The sequence below is a fragment of the Triticum dicoccoides genome, chromosome 4A (assembly GCF_002162155.2).
Source record: "Triticum dicoccoides isolate Atlit2015 ecotype Zavitan chromosome 4A, WEW_v2.0, whole genome shotgun sequence".
NCBI classification, from domain to species: Eukaryota; Viridiplantae; Streptophyta; class Magnoliopsida; order Poales; family Poaceae; genus Triticum; species Triticum dicoccoides.
Window position 1 is genome coordinate 399928301 of NC_041386.1, and position 8232 is coordinate 399936532.

The following is an 8232-nucleotide window of genomic DNA, read 5'->3' on the forward strand; positions in this document are numbered from 1 at the left end:
GGGCTGGCACCTGCCTGGCGCCTTTGGTCGTCATGGCTTGCGTCACGGGCACCTCGTGAGGTACCCCTCCTTGATCTCTCCGCCTCCTCGCGAGCCAGCCTGATGAGGCCGTGCCTGAGGAAGCTCCGTGTCGTCTGCCCCGCGAGGCTTGGCCCCTCGCGAGGGTCTTGGGTGTGTGTTGATGAAGATGGGCCGTGCTGGGCCCCCATTTGAGCCACGCCGCAGGCCGCAGGCAGGCAAGTCTGGGGACCCCCGTTCCCACAATGCCGACAGTAACCCCCGGGCCCAAGGCGCGCCCGGACTTGGCCGTGTAGGGAGGCGGAAGGGCAAGAGCGAAGCGCCGCGGGCCCTAACAGCCTGCGGCCTTGGGTGCCGCGTGGTGGTTGATTGGACGTGGGCGGCACTGTTCCCCCACGCCCCCCTTATTTTGCGCCATGCTAGGCGGACTCGTAGTTGTACACAGCCGCTCCCCCTTATGTTGCTCAAGCGCCCTCTGTCCTTCCTCCGCTCGAACTCCAGCTTCTGTTTTCAACCCAATCTCGAACCTCCCCCCCTTCCCATCGCCATGGCTCCGACGAAGAAGGGAAGAGGGAAGAAACCCGTGCCTCCGCCTTGTCCGCCGCCGTTGGTGGCCCCCGCCGAGGGCTTAGGCAAGGTTTGCTCGGCTCTGGCCACTATTTTCAACGAATGCGGGAGGACGACGGCCTGGCCCGCGTCCCACTTCTCCATCGATAGGATAGTCACCAAGGTCCCGTATTTTGCCAACGCCCTGTGGGCGGGTCTGGTTCCTCCCTTTTCTGATTTCTTCAATGTCGTGCTTTCCCACTATCAGATCCACATGATGCATCTGGGTCCTGAATCCAGCATCCTCCTTTCGGTCTTCGCCTTTGTCTGCGAGGCTATGATGGGCATCCTTCCTTTGGTTGCCTTGCTGCGCCACTTCTTCTCGCTGTGCCTTATCGACCCTACCCAATGCTGGGCGTGTGTGAGCTTCGTTGCCGCGTCTGAGACAGCGGCCTCTGGGATTGACTTCAAGCTCCCCCTGCCCGCGGCTGGGTTCCGCGAGCGGTGGCTGTATGTGGACGCAGGGGTGCCCAGCCCCCTGCTATCGGAGCCAACTTCGCCTGCTGTCCCCAATTCGGGCTAGGGCCAGGAGACGCTTGAGAGCCCCCGGCTCGTCTTCGTCTGGCACCGCTTCGCGTTCTTGAGGTCGCTTGGCGTGACAGCGCCCAAGGTGGTGAAGGAGTTCCTGCTACGCCGCTTTGCTCCTCTCCAACGCCACTCCCGCCGGATGTGGGCCTTCAGCGGGCGCGATGATCGTATGAGGCTCCAGGAAGAGGACCTGACTCCTGATGTACTGAGGACAGCGCTCTTGACCCTGACTGGGGACCCTAACCGTGGCAGCATCTAGCAGGGAGGGGCGTTGCTGTACCTCTGCGAGAGCAGGGGCGATTTTGTGAAGCAGATGCCTATCTTTGATGAGTGGGGGTCGCGCCCCGACGGCCTCCAGGGGCCTCACGAGAACCCAGTGGTGGTGACTGCCGTTCTAGTCGGCCAAGGCGGCTCTTCCTCGAGCGGCGGAGCAGGGAGGCATGAGGCGCCAGAGGCCGAGGGGGCTCCCGGCGGGGTGACGGCGCCAGGCGATGCTCATGAGGGAGCAGCTTTCGGGGCCCGTGCCGCTGAGGCTGAGGGTGACGAGCAGCTGCCCTCAGCGCCTGCGACTGAGGCCCCTGAGGCTCCAGCTGCTTTCCTTGGCGAGGCGATTGGCAGCGCGCATCAGGCAGGCGCCCTTGACATAGACCGCCCTGACGCTCCGTCTTCGTCGCAGGTTGATCCCTGCGCCCAACTCTTGGGCCGCTTCCGCGTGGACTTTGAGGCCCTCCGGAAGAGAAGGGAGGCCCTGGGCGACGATTACCCTTGTCGCCTGCTGAAGCGTAGGAAGTACTTCGCCACTGATGAGTAAGCCTTCTCCTTTCCCAGCTCCTGATCCTTCTGTTGTTTTTACTAACCCTTGCTCCGCAGGCCCCTTCCAGCCGAGCTTGCAGAGACGGCTAAGGTGCCGTCCCCCTTGGCTTTGCCCCCTCCATTGTCCTCAAGCGCCCCGAGCAGCAGAGCCCTTGTGGTGAGGGCGGTCGAAGAGGCGGACCGTCCCGAGGAGCATCATGGCCCTGCGCACCTCGCGATCCTCTTCTGCAGGCCTTCTCATGGCATAGCCAGCCTGCCGTGGGCTTCTCGCCTGGTCGTGGACTGCGATTGGCTGAGGCGCTCCCTGCGCTCTTCACCTGGGGACGGGCTGGCTCCAGGCCGGGCTTCTGGCGCGGCGTGCCCGGCCATCGCGAGGGTGCTAGCCCCAGCCCCCAGCCCGGAGGGGGAGTGCTGATTCGTGGCCCCCGACGCTTGCTTGGGGCAGATGATGGTGTGGAAGACGTGCTCGAGCACGCTCGGGGGCGTCGCGCTCTCCGCCAAGGATTCGTTCGAAGGGCGGCTGACGCAGTAAGCCTGCTTGGTGAGGAGCTTGCTGATGAAGACGCGCGCCTTGACGCCAAGGGCCTGCGCCTGGCCGCAGAGAGGCGCAAGATGGAGGGTGCCATCACCCTTGCGCGCCGTCAGCGTGATCTTGACAACACAGAGGCCAAGGCGTCGCTGGTGGCCTCTCGGGAGGCCCGATCTTGGGCCGCTGAGGAGGCCCGAGAAGCCGACCGGCGGCGAAAGGCGGCGGAGGAGCGGGCTCGGGAGCTCCTGGCCTGGTGCCACTCACTGGAGGAGCAAGTGGAGCTACGCGAGGCAGCCCTCGCATCGATGAAGGTGGCCTCTGGCGACTCAGCAGATCTCCAGAAGCGTGAGGAGGCGCTGACGCTGGAAGCCGCCGAACGTACCCGTGAGTATGAGCGTCTGGAGACGAGGGAGTGCTTGGTGACGCAGGCGGAGGATGATGTCGCTGCACAGGAAGCCCGTGTCCTGGAGGAGGTCGGATGTCGGGTGGCAATGACGCATTTGAACCTTGAGCACGAGTTCGAGGAGAAGCTGGGGTTGATCCGGGCCGAGGCTGAAGGCAGGACTGCTGCCTTGAGAGCCAAGCTGGAGGAGGGGACACGGCGGGCCGATGCTTTCCGGGCCGCCCTTGAGGTGGCACAAGGTGAGTTAACCACCTCCCAGGCCGAGGTGCTCCTTCTTCGCTAGTGGGTGGAGGAGGCTAAGGCCGTCGCGCGCCAGAATGCGGATGAGATACGTCAGCGGCGGATCCTGGAGCATGAGCACGGCCCCATGCTCACCATGCTCCGGGAGAGAGCCAACACAGCCTTGGGCAACATCTACGAGGCGGCTGTTGGTGAGCCGCATGCAGTCAACTACGCTGGCAATCTTCAGTTCTTCACTGACGTGGTTATGCAGCTGGAGGCACGGTCGGTCAGGGCTGACAGGGTAGTGGAGGAGAGGAGTCGCGCCCTGCTCGGGCGTGCCTTTTCTCGTGTCTTCAGCCATCTCCGGAACATGGATCCCCACTTTGATTTCAACGCCGCCATCGCCCCAGTCCCCCAGGCCGTCCGAGGCGACCTGGCGCACTGGGCGGAAGACAATGTGGATGCTCTTATCAGGGCCTTCGCTTCTGACAACTACGGCGTGACCGTAGCTGCCGACGAGGGCGGTGTGGTGAACGGCCCTGACACCGCTGGCGGCGATGCATACAGCGATGGCGAGTTCAGCAACGCCAGCAACGGCTCGGGTGGTGCTCTTGAGGACGCATTGGGGGATTTATCTGACTGATTGTGCATCGTTCCTGCTTCCTTACCCTGCATGAATAGAACTCAGGTTTTAGCCTGATGGCTGTGAGAGCATTTTGGAGGGGGAGCCCCTCATGTAAAACTTGTGTTCATCGTATTAGTAGACGCTACATTGCCCATCCGTCTGCGCCAAGTGGTTAGTTTAAGCGACGCACTGGTCGACTAGTTTACCTTTGTCCCGTGCTGGCCCTGAGGTAGCCTGTGGGAGGTTGTGGTGTCCCGAGTGTTCCCAGATTCGATCCGTAGGACCTGTAGTTAAACACCCTCCTGAGAGGACGCGACGGCGGCAGTCTGGGCTGCGCGCAAGCTAGGCCTGACTCGGCTCGCGAGGGGCTCACGAGGGGAGGCAGCTAAGGTGAAGTGGTAACCAAAACGCGAGAAATTGCTCGAACGAGACTAAGCACCCCTTCCCCGAACACACGCAAATCTCAAATTCAAATCCAACTTGAATCCAGCGGGGGAAAGCGACAACCAAAGGGAAAAGCAATGAAAGTAGACAAAAGGCCGCGTCCGGCACCTAATCTAGTCTTGGACGTCTTCTCACCAGCACGGAGCTAAGTGCTGCCACTGGGCGTGGGAGGGAGCCCCAGGGCCTGAGGCCATCACCCCTGAGACTTCAGGGCGTGTACAGCCCCACTCATTATTACGTGAGAGTGTCACGGGGCGGCGACCTTCACAGGCACTGGGTCTTCTTCACAGGTACTAGCCTTTCTTCATATCGCCAGATGAGGGCCCCGCCTTGCGCCACACTCTAGTGCCATCAACGACGACCGGAAACCAGGACGCCGCCGATGGGGTAGAGCGGTCCCCAGCGGTTCCCCGACGACCACGGGTCCTCCGCCAGGGGCAGGCCCTGAGGCACCTCCCCAGGAGAGGGCCTACCTCCTGAGAACACCTTGCTCCGAATGCCGCGGTGGTGATGTCGGATCTCGGCCTATCTCTTGCAGCCCCCTGTGCCCTCCTACCGAGCGGTAGGAGACTGTGGGAGCGGGGCAGCTGCTCGCTGTGGCGACCTGCACCTCCTGCGATCCATGGTTAGCGTATGCCTGCTCCTGAAGAATTAGCGGTACCCGAGAATCGTTGCCTCCAGCGTGGCCAGTGGGACCGTCCCGGGGCTCCTGGAAAGGCTCAGCTTCTGGCGCCTCGTCCCCCCAGCTTGGGCTAAGGAGCGAGCCTTGTTCGCTCTCGTGAGGGTGTCCTTGGTCCATCATGAGGGGCACGTATTCCTCTGGCGCCGTCATCCCGAAGGCCACGCCATAGTGCTCCACGTGCCACGCGGTCCTGCCTGACGCGCCCACCGTGGGGTGGCAGCGCGGCTGTCCACTGGGGCCGCGGGTCGCGTCGAGTCCTTCTTCTTCGCGGACTGGGAGCGGGGGCAGCGCCGCCGCCAGTCCGGTGCTGACAGCTTCGCTGGCATTGGAGTAGCCTTCGAGCCCGCGGGCGCGCGCAGAGCCCCCGCGCGGGCCTCCCTGGGCTTGAGATGGGAGCTAGGTGCAGAAGGGGTGAGCCCCCGAGGCGGCGAAGCCCATGAGATCTGCCACCCGCTCCAGCAGCACGTCGTGGCCGCCCTCCCGCAGCCCGCACTGTAGCAGCTCTCGGGCCACCGTGAGCGCGGCCCACAAGTTCACCTGCTCCCGGCGGGTGTACAGTGTCGTGGTCGCGGCGTGATTGGAGGCCCTTGCTGCCGACCGCGCCTGCCGCGGTGTGAGAGCTGTCGAAGCCTGTCTGCGTTGCCCGCCACTCGCAGCACCCTGCAGACCGCGAGCTGCCTGGGGCACGGGGTCACCCGAGGCGAGCGGCTCTGCGCGGGCGGGCCACGCCGCCCATGGATCTGGGTTGCCCGCCTAGTCACCGGACATGGTGATGACGACGCAACAGGGCACGAAGCGGTAGAAGGTGGATTCCGGCGCACCCCTACCTGGCGCTCCAAATGTCGGATTTCGGGTTCCGGCAGACCCTTGAGGTTCGAACATTCGGGTGCGCGCGGAGACTTTGCCTCCTACCTACCTGCACCCCTCCGCCTCGCTAAGATCTAAGCTATGGAAAGAACAACACGAGGGACACAGGGTTTATACTGGTTCGGGCCACCGTTGTGGTGTAATACCCTACTCCAGCGTGTGGCGTGGTGGATTGCCTCTTGGGCTGATGATGAGGAACAATACAAGGAAGAACAGCCTCAGGAGGGTCTGTTCTTGGTTGGGGCGATGAACTGCTTGGAGGAGTTCAGTCACCCCTCTCTCTCTCTCTCTCCGATTGTTGATGCCCCAACCTCTAGCCTCTCTCTCTGATTCTTTCTCTCCTCTGATTCTATGATCTCCTCCCTCTCCTGTGGGGGGCTGGTCCTATTTATAGAGGCCCTGGTCCTCTTCCCAAATATCAAGCGGGAAGGGAGCCAACAATGGCGGGCTAATTTGAAGGGGGACAACTAGTACTAGCTATCCTGACAAAAGTAGTCTTCACCTGCAGAAAGCTCTGGTGGTGATGCCGTCTTGGGCTCCACAGTGACCTCCGTCTTGCAGTCATCCTGGTCTTGGTCTTGTTGCACCGAAATGGCAACCTTTGCCTGATGCCTCGGTACTCCGCAGCTGTGCTTGCCCCCTTTGCACCGAAGAGGAAAGGAGGACACTATGCGGGCTGGCACCCGCCTAGCGCCTTTGGTCGTCATGCCTTGCGTCACGGGCACCTCGTGAGGTACTCCGCCTTGATCTCTCCGCCTCCTCGTGAGCCATCCTGATGAGGCCGTGCCTGAGGAAGCTCCGTGTCGTCCGCCCCGCGAGGCTTGGCCCCTCGCGAGGGTCTTGGGTCTGTGTTGATGAAGATGGGCCGTGCTGGGTCCCCATTTGAGCCACGCCGCAGGCCGCAGGCAGGCAAGTCTGGGGACCCCCATTCCCAGAACGCTGACATTAACTTCCACCTTGTTTCTTGTTTCTTGACATATCAACCAATTAGAGATGAGAGGTGTGCATGCTTTTAATGACTTGCAATGGCTAGTTCATTGCATGCAATGCTATTAATTAGCAAATAAACATTGGTGACCCCAAGAGGAAATGGTGCTAAGCGCGTGGACCTATGCAGAATGAGTATCAACTAATGGATAATGGAGTTTAATTGTTAAACAATAGCAATTTTGTCTCATGCAAGAGCCTGGCTAGTACTCCAAGGAACCGCACGATGCGAGCGTTGGCAACTGCCACGTTCGGGTTGCGCTTGGCTCTTCGCCTCTTTGAGAAGACGAACAATAATGATGTTACTCCTACTTCTACAGTATCGAATCCACTGCTGCATGTCCGTCCACCTCATGCGGGAGGGATAGCGAAAGCTTCAACTTACTGCTCCTGCCTTTGCGTCCATGACAGGTGGGCCCAACAGGTGGTTGGCCCTCCTATCATGCAGCCAAAGGCAGGTGCAGTTAAGGCACCGGAGCTCAGTCCGCGAGGGAGAGGGTGTTGTAGTAATCAAATTTCTCGGTCTTGTACGAGTTGTCGAAGATAGGGGTTGCTTGCTTGCTAGGGTTTCTCACTACGTGTATATAGGGAGGAGCCTCCGCGCTTGCTTGCTAGGGTTTCTCTATTCACACACTCTCATCCTCTCTAGATTTAAACAAGATAGGGGTAGTAACACTGTTTTTCTCCCTTCAAAAAACACTGGCTTTCTATCCTCACCGCTGGTTACAGATCTGGACATATCCCCCTTCGCCAGTGAAGGGGAGGAGGGGCAGCGTTTAGGCCGTCGTCGACAACGAGGGAGGAGACCCACTACCGGCCGTGCCGTTATCTCTGGCCGAGCGCTGGCAAGGGAGGTGCTCCAATCCCTTCGTCGTTGCCTGTGGGCGGATCCGGCCTCCCGCCGCCCACCTATCCACATCCCGACGACCTTCAGGTATATCTTCGTTCGGAACCGCCTTAGCTGTACTTCCCTAGCTCGCTGCGTCGCTGCATGTGCATCATTTTCTACCTCTCAGCCCCTCTCGATCGGATAGTCCAACGTCACATATATTTTTTTCTTCTATTGTTAGAGGTAAAGCTATTCATGGATTCGAATCTTGTACTCCCTCCGTACGAAAATACTTGTCATTGAAATGGATGTATCTAGATGTATTTTAGTTCTAGACACATCCATTTTGATGACAAGTAATTCCGGACGGAGGGAGTACTTGGTTCAAACAAGAAATAAAGTGGGGGTGGGGGAATTTAGTATGTACATCGGACTTGGTACAAACAGGAAGGAAAGGGGGTGAAAGTAGTACAGACTGGGCATCCAACCGGTCTCTTGGTCGAAAAGGGAAATATAGGGGTAACGTTGTACACAGTGGTATGACCAGGACTAGATTTGCTATCCACACATAGGAGTAGGTGGCTAGAGTGTACAAAAATGGAACCAACCCAGATATGATTCTTGGATGTTTGTTTCTTGGGGCAAGAAACTATGAATCGCCACTTTATGCCCCTATTTA